We start from the raw sequence: 13,558 nt of genomic DNA on the forward strand, positions 1-13,558 counted from the left end.
AAAGAAAAAGAAAGAAAAAGAAAGAAAAAGAAAGAAAGAAAGAAAAAGAAGGAAAGAAAAGAAAGAAATATTCCTTCTGTTATCTAGATGTTGTCCTGGTCCTTAGATCACTTCTATTGAACCCAGCTTTCTAGGGACTCAGGGAACAAGTTCATTCCTATGACAAGGAACTGAAGAGGAGGGTATTACTGAAGAAAAAGACTAAGAAAGAGAAAAATGGAACTGCAATACTTCATAAAGCAAGCAGAAAATCAATCCGTTTGCACACCACTACCTCCCACGTCCTAGGCCAGCCACTGCCCAGGGATCAGGGGTTCCTACATGATGTAATCAGCCTTACTTAGCAAAAATATGAACAAGGCTAACAACTCACCAAAGCTGTGTTCGTCTCTTCCAGCCCCAGGCAGGTGTACCTGGAAGATGTGGGTAGCATAACAATATGATATTGCAAATGGGGTCCTGCTTGACCAGCCTGATTTCCTTCTCTGACAAAGTGACCCACTTGCTGAGGGATGAGGGAAAGGCTGTGGGTGTTGTCTACCTGGAACTTAGCAAAGCCTTTTACACCATTCCCCACAGCAGGAAAAATGGAGAAACTGGCTGTTCATGGCTGTTCCATGAATATCTTTGTTTCAGTAACAGTGTGGCAGCAGGGCCAGGGCAGTGCCCTCCCTGTGCTGGCACTGCTGAGGCACCTCCAGTGCTGGGGCAGTTCTGGGCCCTCAGACAGGAGAGACATTGAGGGGCTGGAGCGTGTGCAGGGAAGGGAACGGAGCTGGGGAAGGGTCTGGAGCAGCAGGAGCGGCTGAGGGAGCTGGGGGGGCTCATCCTGGAGAAAAGGAGGCTCAGGGGGCACCTTGTGTCTCTGCAACTCCCTGAGAGGAAAAGGGAGCCAGTTGGGTGTCGGGCTCTGCTGCCAGGGAACAAGGGACAGGATGAGAGGAAACGGCCTCCAGCTGGGCCAGGGGATGTTTATGTTGGGTATTAGGGAAAATTTCTTCACCAAGAGGGTTTATTAAGCATAAGAACAGGCTGTCCAAGGCAGTGGTGGAGTCCCATCCCTGGAGGGCATTAAAAGCCAGGTAGATGTGGCACTGAGGGACATGGTGGGATTGGCAGTGTTAGGTTTATGGTGGGACTTGATGACCTTAAAGCACTTTTCCAAACTCAATGATACTATAATTTGTTGTTTTGTGGCTGAAATCACCCAAAAAGCATGAAGCCCTTCACTTCGACAAAAAAAAATTGGTCTAAGAGCTTTGAAGTTCTTTGAGCTGCTGAGCCCTCAAATCCAAAGCTGTCTTTCACACCATTATCTGTGTTCCTGCATTCATGACCAAGGCTGAACCAAATGAAGGAAGATAGACTACACCTGTAATGGGATTAATGGAGATTTTAATGGATAATTTATGGCTGATCAAATGTATTCGAATGGGATGCTGAACCAAAATGTTCTAGCAGACATATTTAAGGGAAAATAATAATGACAAAAAACTTTCATTTCCATTTATAATCTACCTTTACATGACCTTAATTCAGTTAGTTTATGCAATATTCATAGCAGCAAAAAATCTTCCCTATATCTTGCTTAAATAGTTCCACTGTAAGCCTGAGTGGAAGCTAAAAGGAAATAGTAAAAATGAATAGAGTGTTTTAAAATATTCACAGGGAAATTCAAAGGGCTCAGAATCTGATCTTTTTCCATCACTTCAATTTTGAAAAATTGTTCTGGTTTGGCAGAATATCCTGGTTTTTATATATGTATATATATTTCCCCATTCAGAAAATAAGAACACTTTCATTCCTGTCTCTGTTTTTTTGAGCTTAAGTTGATCATGATCAGTTTTCATATCACAACATTGTTAAAGCAACTCTAAGCACACAATATTTTATTTCATGATAAAGTAATAAAACAAGGATTCTAGGGATGTAGAATTTAACAGTCTGAAACTGCAGTTTAGATATATGTTTTTTTCTCTGAAAAAAATAAAATAGTGCCACATAAAAGTTACAATTTGCAGTCTCCTTTCAAAGACATTGTAAACATTTTGTGTTATATAGAATAAAACTAAACTTTCCTCTGTTGTTCTTGAACCTGTCACAATATTTTATAAATATCCTCAACTTCATTTAAGTGATTGCAGCCTAGACGATGTCTGTGAAAATGAGACAGTTGAGATAATTGAAAAACTGGCCTTGAGCCTTTGATTAATACCATATATTCTTCAGTTGATTTAATCTTTTCTGTACTGGTATTTAGAGTGTGATTATGACCACAATGCTGAGCATAGAATATCTTGAGTTGGAAGGGTCCCACTAGGATCATCAAAGTCCAGCTCCTGGCCCTGCACAGGATAGCCCTGGCATGACCAACTCTATGAGGAGGAATCCATTTGCAAGGCAGATGTTTTTCCCAGTGCTCTGTTTTGCCAAGGAAGAGAGTAAGCTCAAAATCATGAAAATTTTTGTAAGTTTGTTGGCATTGGATAAGTCATCATGGGATGAAGATACAGAGCTAAGAATCTTATTTTCTTGTCATTTTCCTGCTTTGTAAGCTTATATTGGAGAACACTCTGCACTATCCATCCATCAGTCTTTGGAAAATTTTGATTGGCTTCAGAGAGTAGAGAAAAAATCCAATATGTGCTTCAAGGATAATCAAATTTCTAAAAAAAAAAAAAATCTGTGGAAATCAAGACCTGGAGAAATAAATAAGAACTATCTGAATTATTGTCCTTTTCAGGCTAGAAGGAAGCAGACCCCAATGCACAGTTTTCCTTCCCACATCCACACTGACACATGGTCATGTCATTCCTCTTTTAAGTGGGCATCCCAGGACCTGATTCATTCAGGGGGAAAGGAGACTCTGGAAAAAGTGTGAGAAGCTGAATTATGGATAGGTAGGGAAAATTTAGAGGACACTCTACCTGACTCCATGGGAAACTGGATTCATGCTGCTCATGAAAGAAGTTGTTGGCTGGAAGTTTCCACAAGAGGAAAGAATAATCCTGCAGGTCCCGCTCCACGGGGGGAGGCCAGGGTCGTTCCTGCCTGGCTTGGTACTTCCCAGCCATCAGAGTCCTGGGAAAAAAGAGGCTTTGTTTTGATTTTTGCAGATTTTTAATTAAAGTGTTTATCATTCCACTAAAGATAAGAAGAAGTGCACAGAGTGATGGGATTTTTTTCTTATTATTCTTATTTATTTTTCTTCAGTGCTTCCTCCCTTGTGAGTAGTACTACTTCAAGTGAAATAAAATTTCCCCCTTGGTCAAACACACTGGAATTTTGTTGCAAACAAAGCATCTGAAGTTGTTTCTATCTTATTTCTTTCTCTCTAAATGGTTTGCCCATACACTTTAGGAAGGCAATCCCTTTCATGTTGCATAGAACATCCTCACTGGCAGCTACAGTGTGTGCACTTTATTAGAGCATTTTTTCCCCCTAGATATAATGGCACCAATTAAATTACCTTGCAGCCTGACCTTAATCTGGCAGGAATGATTATTCCATGAAACAGTTAGGGCTCTAATTGACATGAAGTGCCTGCAAAATATGTCTTTTGCAGCAGACCCTGTCAAAGTCACATTGATATGCTAATACCTATAGCTGGCAGAATCACTTCATAAAGAGAGACACTGAAAATTGAATTATTTCAATTTCAGTACCTAGGAATCTAGTGATCTGTCTGTATATGGAACTAAGTAGGTGCAGTACTTTATATGGGTAAACAGCTGTACTAGGGCGTTGCTATGGAAACTGCTTGACTCATGACAATTGTGTTAGTGATGAAGTCATTAGTGGTGTGAAATGTACTTTGAGGTTGTCAAGTGTACACTCCAGGAATATTTCAACAGTATTACTGGAGCCTTTTCATTTGCATAATTTAGGCTTTCACATGTGATCTCGTTACGGTGCAGAGAAATGCCACGTAACATCCACGGCATGGCTGTGCTCAGATTGTTCTGGTGTGGCTCTGCAGCAAAATGCAATTGGTCTATGCATGCAAAATAAAGCTCCCTCTATAACAGAACCTTCCTCTCCTTGGTTTGGTTTGGTTTGTTTTTTATTTTTGGTTGGTTGGTTTTTCTGTGGTGTTTTTTTTTCAAATAAAAAATAGTTTTGAGGCATAGCACTCTTCAAAGAATGATCTGCTTAAACTTTTATGGTGCCAAGTTGACTTTGATAGTCTGGACCTCTGTTGCTTGTTTTCACTACAACAGCTCCGGGTTTACCCCAGAGAAAGCACAAGTAGGTTCAGGATCATAGGGAGCTCCTTTTTCCTCATCTTAGCTTTTCACTATTTATCACAGTTAGTGTGATTTCCTATGCTATAAAGCTGAATGATGGACTTCTCTTGGAGTCATATGCCCTTTCTTCTAGTTCTAAGTATTTCAGACTATGGAATGCTCTTTTTTTTCTACTGGCAGGGGGATACAAAGAAGACCTTGGCTGGGCTTTGACAAGCTGTCTGAAGGGACTCCTGTAGTTTTCGTGTGCCCTCTGGCAGTAGGGTGCCTGGTAATGCTGCGATGTTTATTCCTTCACATGTTCTGCCCTTCTTCTGGGCTCTCCCTGAGCAAGCAGGCAGGGAGGAAGCACAGATTGCAGTTCTGCTTGATGGAGGGATATCACTCTGCCATGGCAGTCACCCATCAGGCCCATTTCCAGAGGAATACTAATGGTTCCCCGGGTGATGTAGACCCAGAGGATGTTCAGCCTGAAACAGACTCCCCAGGGCAGTGGTCATGGCTCCAAGCCTGGCAGAGTACAAGGAGTGTTTGGACAATGCTCTTAGGCCCATGGTGGGATTCTTGAGCCTGTTCTGTGCCGGGCCAGGAGCTGGACTCAATGACCTTTTCAACTCAGAATATTCTCTAACTCTATAAATCTATGAATTAACAAAAAAAAAAAATAAAGGGGAAAGAGGGCCTGTTTAGTCTGCATGCACACATATTAGCATACACACACACACAGATGATGCTTAAGATGTCACCAGCAGCAGGAGATCAATGCAAGAACTCAAGATTGTCAACAAGATAAGTTAGCAGCCCACTAATACCAGAGCTTGTGAGTTGATCTTATTTCTCAACAGTGTCTGATCTACTGAAACGTAATCTAATGCTGTATGTTCACTCTATATGTTCAGTCTAATACTGTATAATCACCAGCCTCTTATGTATTAATTACAGCTTAGCTTTACAATTGGGATGAGCAGAAAAGTAAGCATGAAATCAAAGCTGGATTTGATTAGCATACTTTGACAGGATCTTTACTAGTCAAGGGTATCTTTAATATTGTATTTAAAGTGTGTGCATCTGTGTGTGAGGTGGTGGAAGAGACATTTCAGCAGACTCTGGTAGCATAATAACAAACTACTGCAAATCTTTACCAGTTTGAAGAGATTTGAGCTATTGGTAGAGTTCAATGGTTTTCTGAATCAATTTGTTTTCCTGTCCAGTGTCCTCCATTCTACCTGAAAAAAAAAAAAAAAAAAAAAAAGAAAATCTGTTTTTCTCCTTGGAAACAGATTTTATTTCTTTTATGATGACAAAAAAATTCATCTTTCTATTTTCTGAAAATTTAAGATGATCTGTTGGTGTGGCTAAGCTAATGGAAAAGTAAATAGGACAAACAGATGAGACTCTCGTAGTTTGACACAACCAGTCCATATTAAGGGAAGAGATTATACATCAAACTTTGTGTTGAAATCCTCCATTTCTTTCAAATCTGGTTCGTGAAGCCATATTTCACACTTTTGTAGTTGTTTTGGGGTTTATTTTTTCCCTGATCCACTCCACTGATCCCTTTGGAGTTTAATATTTTGGACCAGCCAGGATAGAAGACTTTGCATAACTGATCCCTAAATTAACTTCCTTTCATTGCAATATGGGAAAGCTGAAAGCATCCTCAGAAAATTGGCTGGAGAAATTAAACATATCTTCATACAAAACTATGAACAAAAAAGGTGCCGTTTTGGCATTATTCTTTCTATAATTCCTCCATATGCTTTGTGCAACAAATTGTTTACCTTCTTTTTTTAGCAACAACAACAACAACAGAGATAGTTAAACATCAGGGTTCTGTACCAACACAAGTAGTTGGATTTGAGACCATGAATTAGATCTTTAGGTACAGCATGGCCACCCATCAGCCCTAAAGGCAGTTAAACCTTGAGAACCTCTCTGTGTGGGGATATGTGGTTTAGAGGGAGCCACTATGAACATCCAGGCTCCAAATCCACTGTCCTGGGAGGGAGATCCTAGAAGACTATGATGCCTGCATGCTCACAGAAACAGGGAATGTTTCCAAGCTATCCAGACCCTACCATCAGGGATAAAGTTATTAGGAGATTGAATTTGCCTAGCCTAAAACTGGCTGTAAACCATAATTAACTTCTGTGCATTAGAAATTGCAATGTGTAGGCTCTAGGTCACGGGTTGATTAGTGGTTTATGTCTGAGTTGTGGTTGGTCCCAAAAAAGTTTTCATCACGGAAGACTGCACATGTAAAAAAACCCCTCCTACTTAGGTCTCAATTTCTGGAGAAAATGACATCTCCATATTCATTGATTGTGCAGTGGTCCCATATTCACTGCTTCAGCTCAAAGCTGAAGTCTCTTGTCAGCATGAAGGGGTAAAACTGATTTACTTACTTTTGGCCCCAACATTCTGAATTAAAGAAATAAAAGGACGGGGAGGAGAAGTAGGTTTGAGCATCTTCTACTGTTCATCCAGCCTTTCAGGGGACGTGTCAGGGGACGTTTTCCATCACAGGATGCTGTGGAAAACCTCTGGTGCAAACCAGAGAGCCTCAATGCTATTTTTGTGTGGTTAACACACCCAGTGTGAACTGAACTTACTCGGTAGCATCTGCTCCTTAGACAGGTGCATTGGGATCTGCTAGAGGTTCTTACTTGGCACAGATTCACTCAGGCAGCACCACCCTTAAAGTCACATTTTTTGCCTCAGAGACGTAAACCCCTGCACTGGAGCCCAGTGGCAAGGGCAATTTAGATGCTCCATCTCTCCCCTCTTCCAGCCATAATTGTCATTTCTCTCAAAAGCTTTACATAATTTTAATTTGTTGTTGCTCATGCACTGGTGATTTTCTGGTTGTTTTGAATCTGGCTTTGGTTTAAGCACAGCAACAAACCAGGGTTCAGCAAAGGGGAGAGACTGTACGTAAAAGGGAGAGAGACTATATTGTGATGGACAAATAAGGGAAGTACTCCAAGCTAAAGGCTTCAGGCAGGTATGAAATGATACGTCTGGCAGGTTGGTTTTTTTTCAGGCTTCCCCGTCAATGAAAACCTGATGGGTGAGTGGAAGTGAGCAGGGAGAAGCTTGATCATCTTTGTTCAATCCTCCAGAGGAAAGCTCCCCGCAGCACTGATGTGGTGTCTTTTTTTTTCTCCATAGAAGAAGCAGCAGCAGAATGTTAACAAGCTTCATTTTCCGTTCCCAACAACGAGGAAGCGACCTTTGCCCGCTTCCCTGGCTGTTTGTGTTCTTGATGCTGATAGAGCCAGATTTTCATAAGACAGACCTGGGAAATTTTCATGGCAACCGCACTGTTGCAAACCAATTAGCAAGCCAGCTTGATAGGGTAAGGTTGTGGACATGCCCATGGCTGCTTTAATAAAGTTTCTTGTGTATCAGTATGATACTATTGATTTTTCTCCCTTTGGATGAAAAGACTAAAGTTCAAGCTCTGCAGCAGATAAAGTGAAAACCGTGGAGATTCCATTGCATGTAAACTAATTTAACCTTTTGGAAGGAAAAAAAAGAAAGAGAGAGATATTATATGCAGGGTTCCTTTTGCTTCTGTACACACTATTTAACGTTAATGCAAATAAAACTGTGGCTGTGCTGATGACTCTGCTGGCCTAAAGGTCACCGTGGATTACAAATCGAGACACCAGCAGAGAGCTGGACACTCTGCAGAGACACATGGGAAAGCATGATTCCCACACACAGAGGTAGACAGGGCAGGCATCGGAGGCAAAGGGACGTGGGAAGTACAAAAGCAATGAAATTGAGGGCCCCTGTGAAAGTTACTGCTGCCCCATGAGTTTCTGCCCATCCATTGAGCCAAACAGATATTGTGTGGGCTCTGAGCCCACTGAGAGGCGAATTTAAGCCAGTCTGCTACCTTGTTGGCTTAAAACTGTTCCTTGGAGGGATTCAGTGTTTGGCTGCACTGGTATTAACAAGGAGAGTGATCCCAGCTGGACAGGGTGGAGAGACTGTATCGTGTTATTGGTTGTCTGATTTTACTGGAAAACAACTGGAAGTCAGCACTGGCTGAACAAGGGAGGGGAGAGCATAAGAGACAGGAGCACCCTGAAGCACTGACAAGGCTGGCCCTTGTTCCTGTCTCTGGGTTCCTGGGTCAGCTCTGTGCGGACTCAGTTTCTACCTGTCAACAACTCCACCAAGCCCAAACACCTAAAAGTTGTGAGCCAGACTTCACGGGTTTTGAGAAAAGTGGAGAGAAAAATAACAAGGGATTTTATTTTCTTTCCTTCTGTGGGATTGGGTGTTTTAAGAAAGCCTTTTGCCTTTATCTTTAATCCTCTTTCATGAACACGAAATCTATAATGTAATTCAAAGAGAGAAAGAAAGAAGACTTGGGAACTTTTCTGTGATGTAGTGTTTTCCTGACAGTTTGTGGGCTCCCTCACAAAATAAGCTGAACCCTAAACCACATTTTCCTTCACTTTTCAGTTGTAGGAATCCAAAGGAATAAAAAACCAACAGCAACAAAAACCCCAGCTTTCTTTGGACAAGCAGAAATATTTTGCTTAATGCAATCCATTTATTTTTTTATCCTGCTGTCTGAAAACTCACTTGCCTGAGCTCTTTTCCAAATAACTGAATTAATCCTATGTTATAACGAGTGTTCCAGTAGGTAACTGGTTGGCAAAAGGCCAATTTTACAATCTACAATGTACAGAATGTATTGCTTAATGCCATTAATAATAATTGTGAACTCTGTGGATTTCGGTAATTCCTATAAGATATTGTTTCCATAAACAAAAGTAAAATTTCCAGCTGCTGGATAATCCTGCTCTACATACTTCATTCTACTTTGTGGCTGTTTGCTATGGATTACTCTCTCAAATTTTGAGCATGAAATGCCTCTCAGTGTGAATAAACCCATAAATTTTTATTGAACATAGTCTTGCATTTGCCTCTTGCTGTTTTAAGTTCAGAATGGTCAAAAGGAGTAAATTGGCTCCATTGACTTCATTTTACCTGTGTTGAGAAGAACAAAGTGAGAAGCATCTTCTGGCCTGTCCCCAGTCTCTGCTTTTGATAGGAGGCTGCCATTTACAAAAGTCAGTGGAGGCCCCTTTCATTTCTTTTATGAGGCAGAGAGAAGGATTTTATAGCCTCTGGCATTTTGGTGAAAGGATTTTGTACTTGCCTGTGTCTCTGCAACGAGGCATGATACTCTGGGAATGCAAGGAAAACAGAGAGGTGTCATTTATTCCACCCCCAAGTAGTATGGAGTATGAGAGCTGCCTGTCCAGCTTAAATCTGTGGGAAAGACAGCATTCAGTATTTTGAAATAGCAAACTGTATGCCATCTGTATGTAAATCTATGTAGGCAGTACACTTACATATTGCACTCCTACACTGAGGATACATGAGCTGGGAGAAAGGTGGCTTATTTTATTTTTTATTGGCCACATTGGTGGGATGCTAAATGAAATGGCGTATTAGGTATACCTCACTCATTTATTCTTCTGGTTTACAATAATACATCATCTCTAAAGGCAGCAGGGAATCTGGCACAGTCTGCCTGGCATAGGATGAGCTCACACTAGAATGGGACACTGACCAGCTCATCTTTGTTCTTTGCCTTGAACTTAATTTCCTTGAAGTCAAATCACCTGTATCTGCACCAAGAATACAGAGGAAGGAAGTTTCCTGCCTATCACTTTGAATTTGACACTATGCACAGGAATAAGTTTAGTCTTCAGGACTATTCCTCCATGCTGGGATACATTCTTATGTGGGGTGGTTGATCTCCTAAACCACTCCAAAGAAAGCTCAGGAGGCTCTGATGAAACACAGAGTATCCTGAAATGGTATTGAGAACTCTTTGTGTTTCAGGCTTCTCCTTTCCTCTTCCAAGCATGGCATAAACATTTTACAGATGTCCTTGGATTGTTAAAACACACATAAAACTGTACTTGGACCACCTACATACAAAGGGGGGAAAGGAAATACTTGGAGCTGAAGGAGAGGAAAATGGCTATGGCTCTTCACAAACATAAATGTGTGGTGGCATTCTGATACTGCCATAGTTAATGAATTGAGAGGATGCACAAGGACAGGGCAAATCCACGAAGGCAGGACTCACCTCTCAACTTCCCAACCAGCAACCATGACATGAACAACCATTTACCCAGAGCACCACCTTTTGGTGCAGGTGCTGTTTGCAATCAATACGACAGGACCATACCCCCATGAGAGGGATGAAACAGGAGACAGAGGCAGAATTCTTCCTTCTTTCTCCGCTGTCACAGTTTTCAGCTATTCAGAACAGGTATTTGGGTGTAACGAAGATGAGTGCACCAATATTTGAAGGGATCTGGGCTCGCTGCTGGTTAGTCCTTACTGGATAGTGATGTTTAGACACTAGGACAGAAATTGAAAGTGGTATCATCCTGTGCTGGTGTCAGGTTGTTTATGGGTGTGCTGAGAGAGTGCTCACCAAGAGACGTACATTCTTCCAATGTCCTGGGAAGTCAGCACAAAGACAGTCAAGGGCCAAGGGATGGACTAGAAGGACACTTGAGATTGATGAAACTGTACTTGTGATCCATCAACCACCTTGTGCAAACAGTTGCTGTGAGATGTTTGTCCTTTTGCTGGCTGGGTTACTTTAACTAGCAGAAAATTCATCTGGACCCTCCAAATCACTGAGAGCTTAAGGGAAAGCCAAGAGAAGGTTTGCCTTTAACAGTGCATACATGACTTATCTGAGTTGCAAAGCAAATATTGTCTGGGCTGGCTCATGTCTCCTTGGTCTGCTGCAAACACCAGCAAGTCTTTTAGGAAATACAAGAGAATGTATTTTATATTCCTGGATTCTCCTCTTCCATCGTCCCGAAGTGATGGGGCAAGCTAGGTAGGTGAAAAAAAAAATAGCCTGCCACTAATAGGGAATTAATTATTATGAAATTAACTGGAGATGGTGAAATTCAACATATTGGTTCCACTTTTTGCCTTTCATTTTACAAGTTTCTAAAAGGCAACAATCAAGACAGAAGGAGGTTTAACATTTCAAATCATAAAAAAGAGCACAGATAAATAGATACCTTAGTCATTTTGCCAAGGCAAGAAGCCTTCTATCAGTCTGGATTGGTAAGAATAATGCTTCAGGAGATGCAGTTATGTCAGGTACAGAGAGACAAGTGAGGTTTGCAGAGATGGTGCTAGTGAGGGATTTTCAGTCTGGTGTTTTACTCTGCAAGATTTGGTACAGTATTCCACAGTAAATCCTCCTTGTTATAGTCCAGCACACAAGATCACAGAGAACAAGATTAAGTAAAAAGGAAAGAGGAAGACAAAAACCCACCCCTTCCCTCCCTCTCCCAAAATTTATCTAGTGTCTGAGCATTTCTGGGATGGAATCATTCTACTGATCTTAAAAGTAAATTTCTTGGCATGTCTTGGACAACTTTTTTGGTCTATCAGTGTTTGCAGGCAAAGTTTGGAAGCCACCTTTGAATTTTCCTGGTTATTCCTAGGACAGAGTATGTGGAATGAGGGAAGCAACAGAGGAATGAGAAAGGTTATCATACTGCGTGGAGTGAGGCAAAGCTGGTAACTCAGAAATCATAGAATGGTTTGGGCTGGAAGGGGCCTTAAAGAGCATCTAGTTCCAGCCCCTCTGTCATGGGCTTGGCTCCTTCCTTTGAAACTGCCATGAGCCAAACTATTTTCTTTGTGTCTTTCTAAAGTTTCCCCTTTTAGACCAGAAAATAAACATGCTAAAACATCTTGAAAGACTTTAGTGTTGTGAAGCATTGCCATGACTCACAAGAAATTCCTTGTGAATTCCTTCCTTCTCTCTTATTAGTCAGGTTCCTTTGCCTACACCTGATTTCACCAGTGCTGATTTCTCCTGTACCCATCGATGCTGCTCAAACCAGCAGCCAGAGGGGCATCCAATGAACACTTGACAAAGCACATTCTTTCATCAGACAGGACACCTACATCTTTCCCCTTTTGGTATAAGATTAATATTAGTGTATTTATCTCTTTTATCACTGGCATTGTGCTTTGCAGTTGTACCTGCTGTGCAGAAGGGAGCAATCCCTAGGCAGGCATTACATCCTGAAAAACAGAGGAAGCACAGACTGCTCTGTATCAAGAGCCCGAGCACGTATAAATCACGGGAACCCGCATGAAATTAAACGTCTGACCTCTATACAGTTCAGATACACAGTTTCCAGGCCCTGCCAATCCACCAAGATGGATTTCTGAGCTGTCACTCGAGTCCTTTGAAAATAACCTCTTTGACAGTTAAAACGAATTGGCATAAGAGACATATGGGGAGTGTAGCTTCCAGATTGATGAGGTATTTGAGAGGGAGCAGGTTACACATGTAGGTTACTTATAATGCCTTGCAACTCTGAGGCTGACTCCGTGGCTTAGCAGGGTGTACGAGATTTGGGAGATTGCTTTTTCATTTCGAAAAGCCCCAAACTGAAGCGCTAATTATGCAGATGTGGTGATGAAGGGATGAGAGTCTGAGCTCCATAAGAATGTATCAAGAGATAATGCAAGATTCCCTTTTCCCCAGAGAATCCCTGCCTTATTTTGCTGTCAATGCAAATTCTATACAATGCCTCTGTGGTGTCATTGACTCAAGAGAAGTTGGTTTGGTTTGGTTTTTTGCTTTTTTTTTTCAATTTTATTTGAAAATTAGGGGGGAGGGAAAAAGAAGTCCCTTCATACCTCAAGCACATTAAAACATGCAATGGGCAGAAACTGATGCTGAGGAAGTTCCATCTGAAAAGGCAGTGACTGAATGCTGAACAGGTTGCCCAGAGAGGGTGTGGAGGCTCCCTCACTGGGGATATTCCAGAACTGTCTGGATACAATCTTGTACCATGTGCTCTGTGATGACCCTGGTGGAGCAGGGAGGTTGGACCACACGATCCCACTGGTGGTCCCTTCCAATCTGAACCCTTCTGGGATTCTGAGGTCTCAAAACTTGACATTGGGGGAAAAAATCCACATCCTATAAGGATGGAAGTTCTTGTGCCAGTCCTGCCTTCACACTTGGGTTGACATGAGATTATAGCCTGTCTTTTCAGAGCTCTAAGGCAGTTCTCATTCTGACTTTGACATGTATAAGATTTGGAGGAGTGGGCAACTGCACCCTACAGGAGAAGCAGAATCCAGTCCTGCCTTCTACAATGCACCAACAGTTTGACTTTCTATTAATGCTTTGGATTCATCAATTCTGCCTTGTCACATGCAGGAAATCTACAACTAGTGATGTAAAACTCTTTTGGGGTCAGAACAGAACAAAT

General features: G+C 41.7%; 1 protein-coding gene and 1 long non-coding RNA gene across 4 annotated transcripts in view; one reads left to right on the forward strand and one right to left on the reverse strand.

The window, feature by feature from the left end:
• The window catches only part of SLC14A2 (solute carrier family 14 member 2), a 304,902-nt gene that overhangs the window by 41,402 nt on the left and 249,942 nt on the right, over positions 1 to 13,558 (forward strand). The gene's annotated exons all lie outside the window — the stretch shown is intronic.
• LOC113961371 lies at positions 2,492 to 3,794 on the reverse strand. The gene is made up of 3 exons (XR_003532279.1): positions 3,666 to 3,794; positions 2,928 to 3,081; positions 2,492 to 2,666 (listed from the first exon to the last, which is right to left on the reverse strand). It is a non-coding gene; the product is annotated as an uncharacterized LOC113961371 (long non-coding RNA).

This window comes from Neopelma chrysocephalum, unplaced genomic scaffold (genome assembly GCF_003984885.1).
Source record: "Neopelma chrysocephalum unplaced genomic scaffold, ASM398488v2 Primary Assembly neopelma1_97116, whole genome shotgun sequence".
Classification (NCBI taxonomy): domain Eukaryota; kingdom Metazoa; phylum Chordata; class Aves; order Passeriformes; family Pipridae; genus Neopelma; species Neopelma chrysocephalum.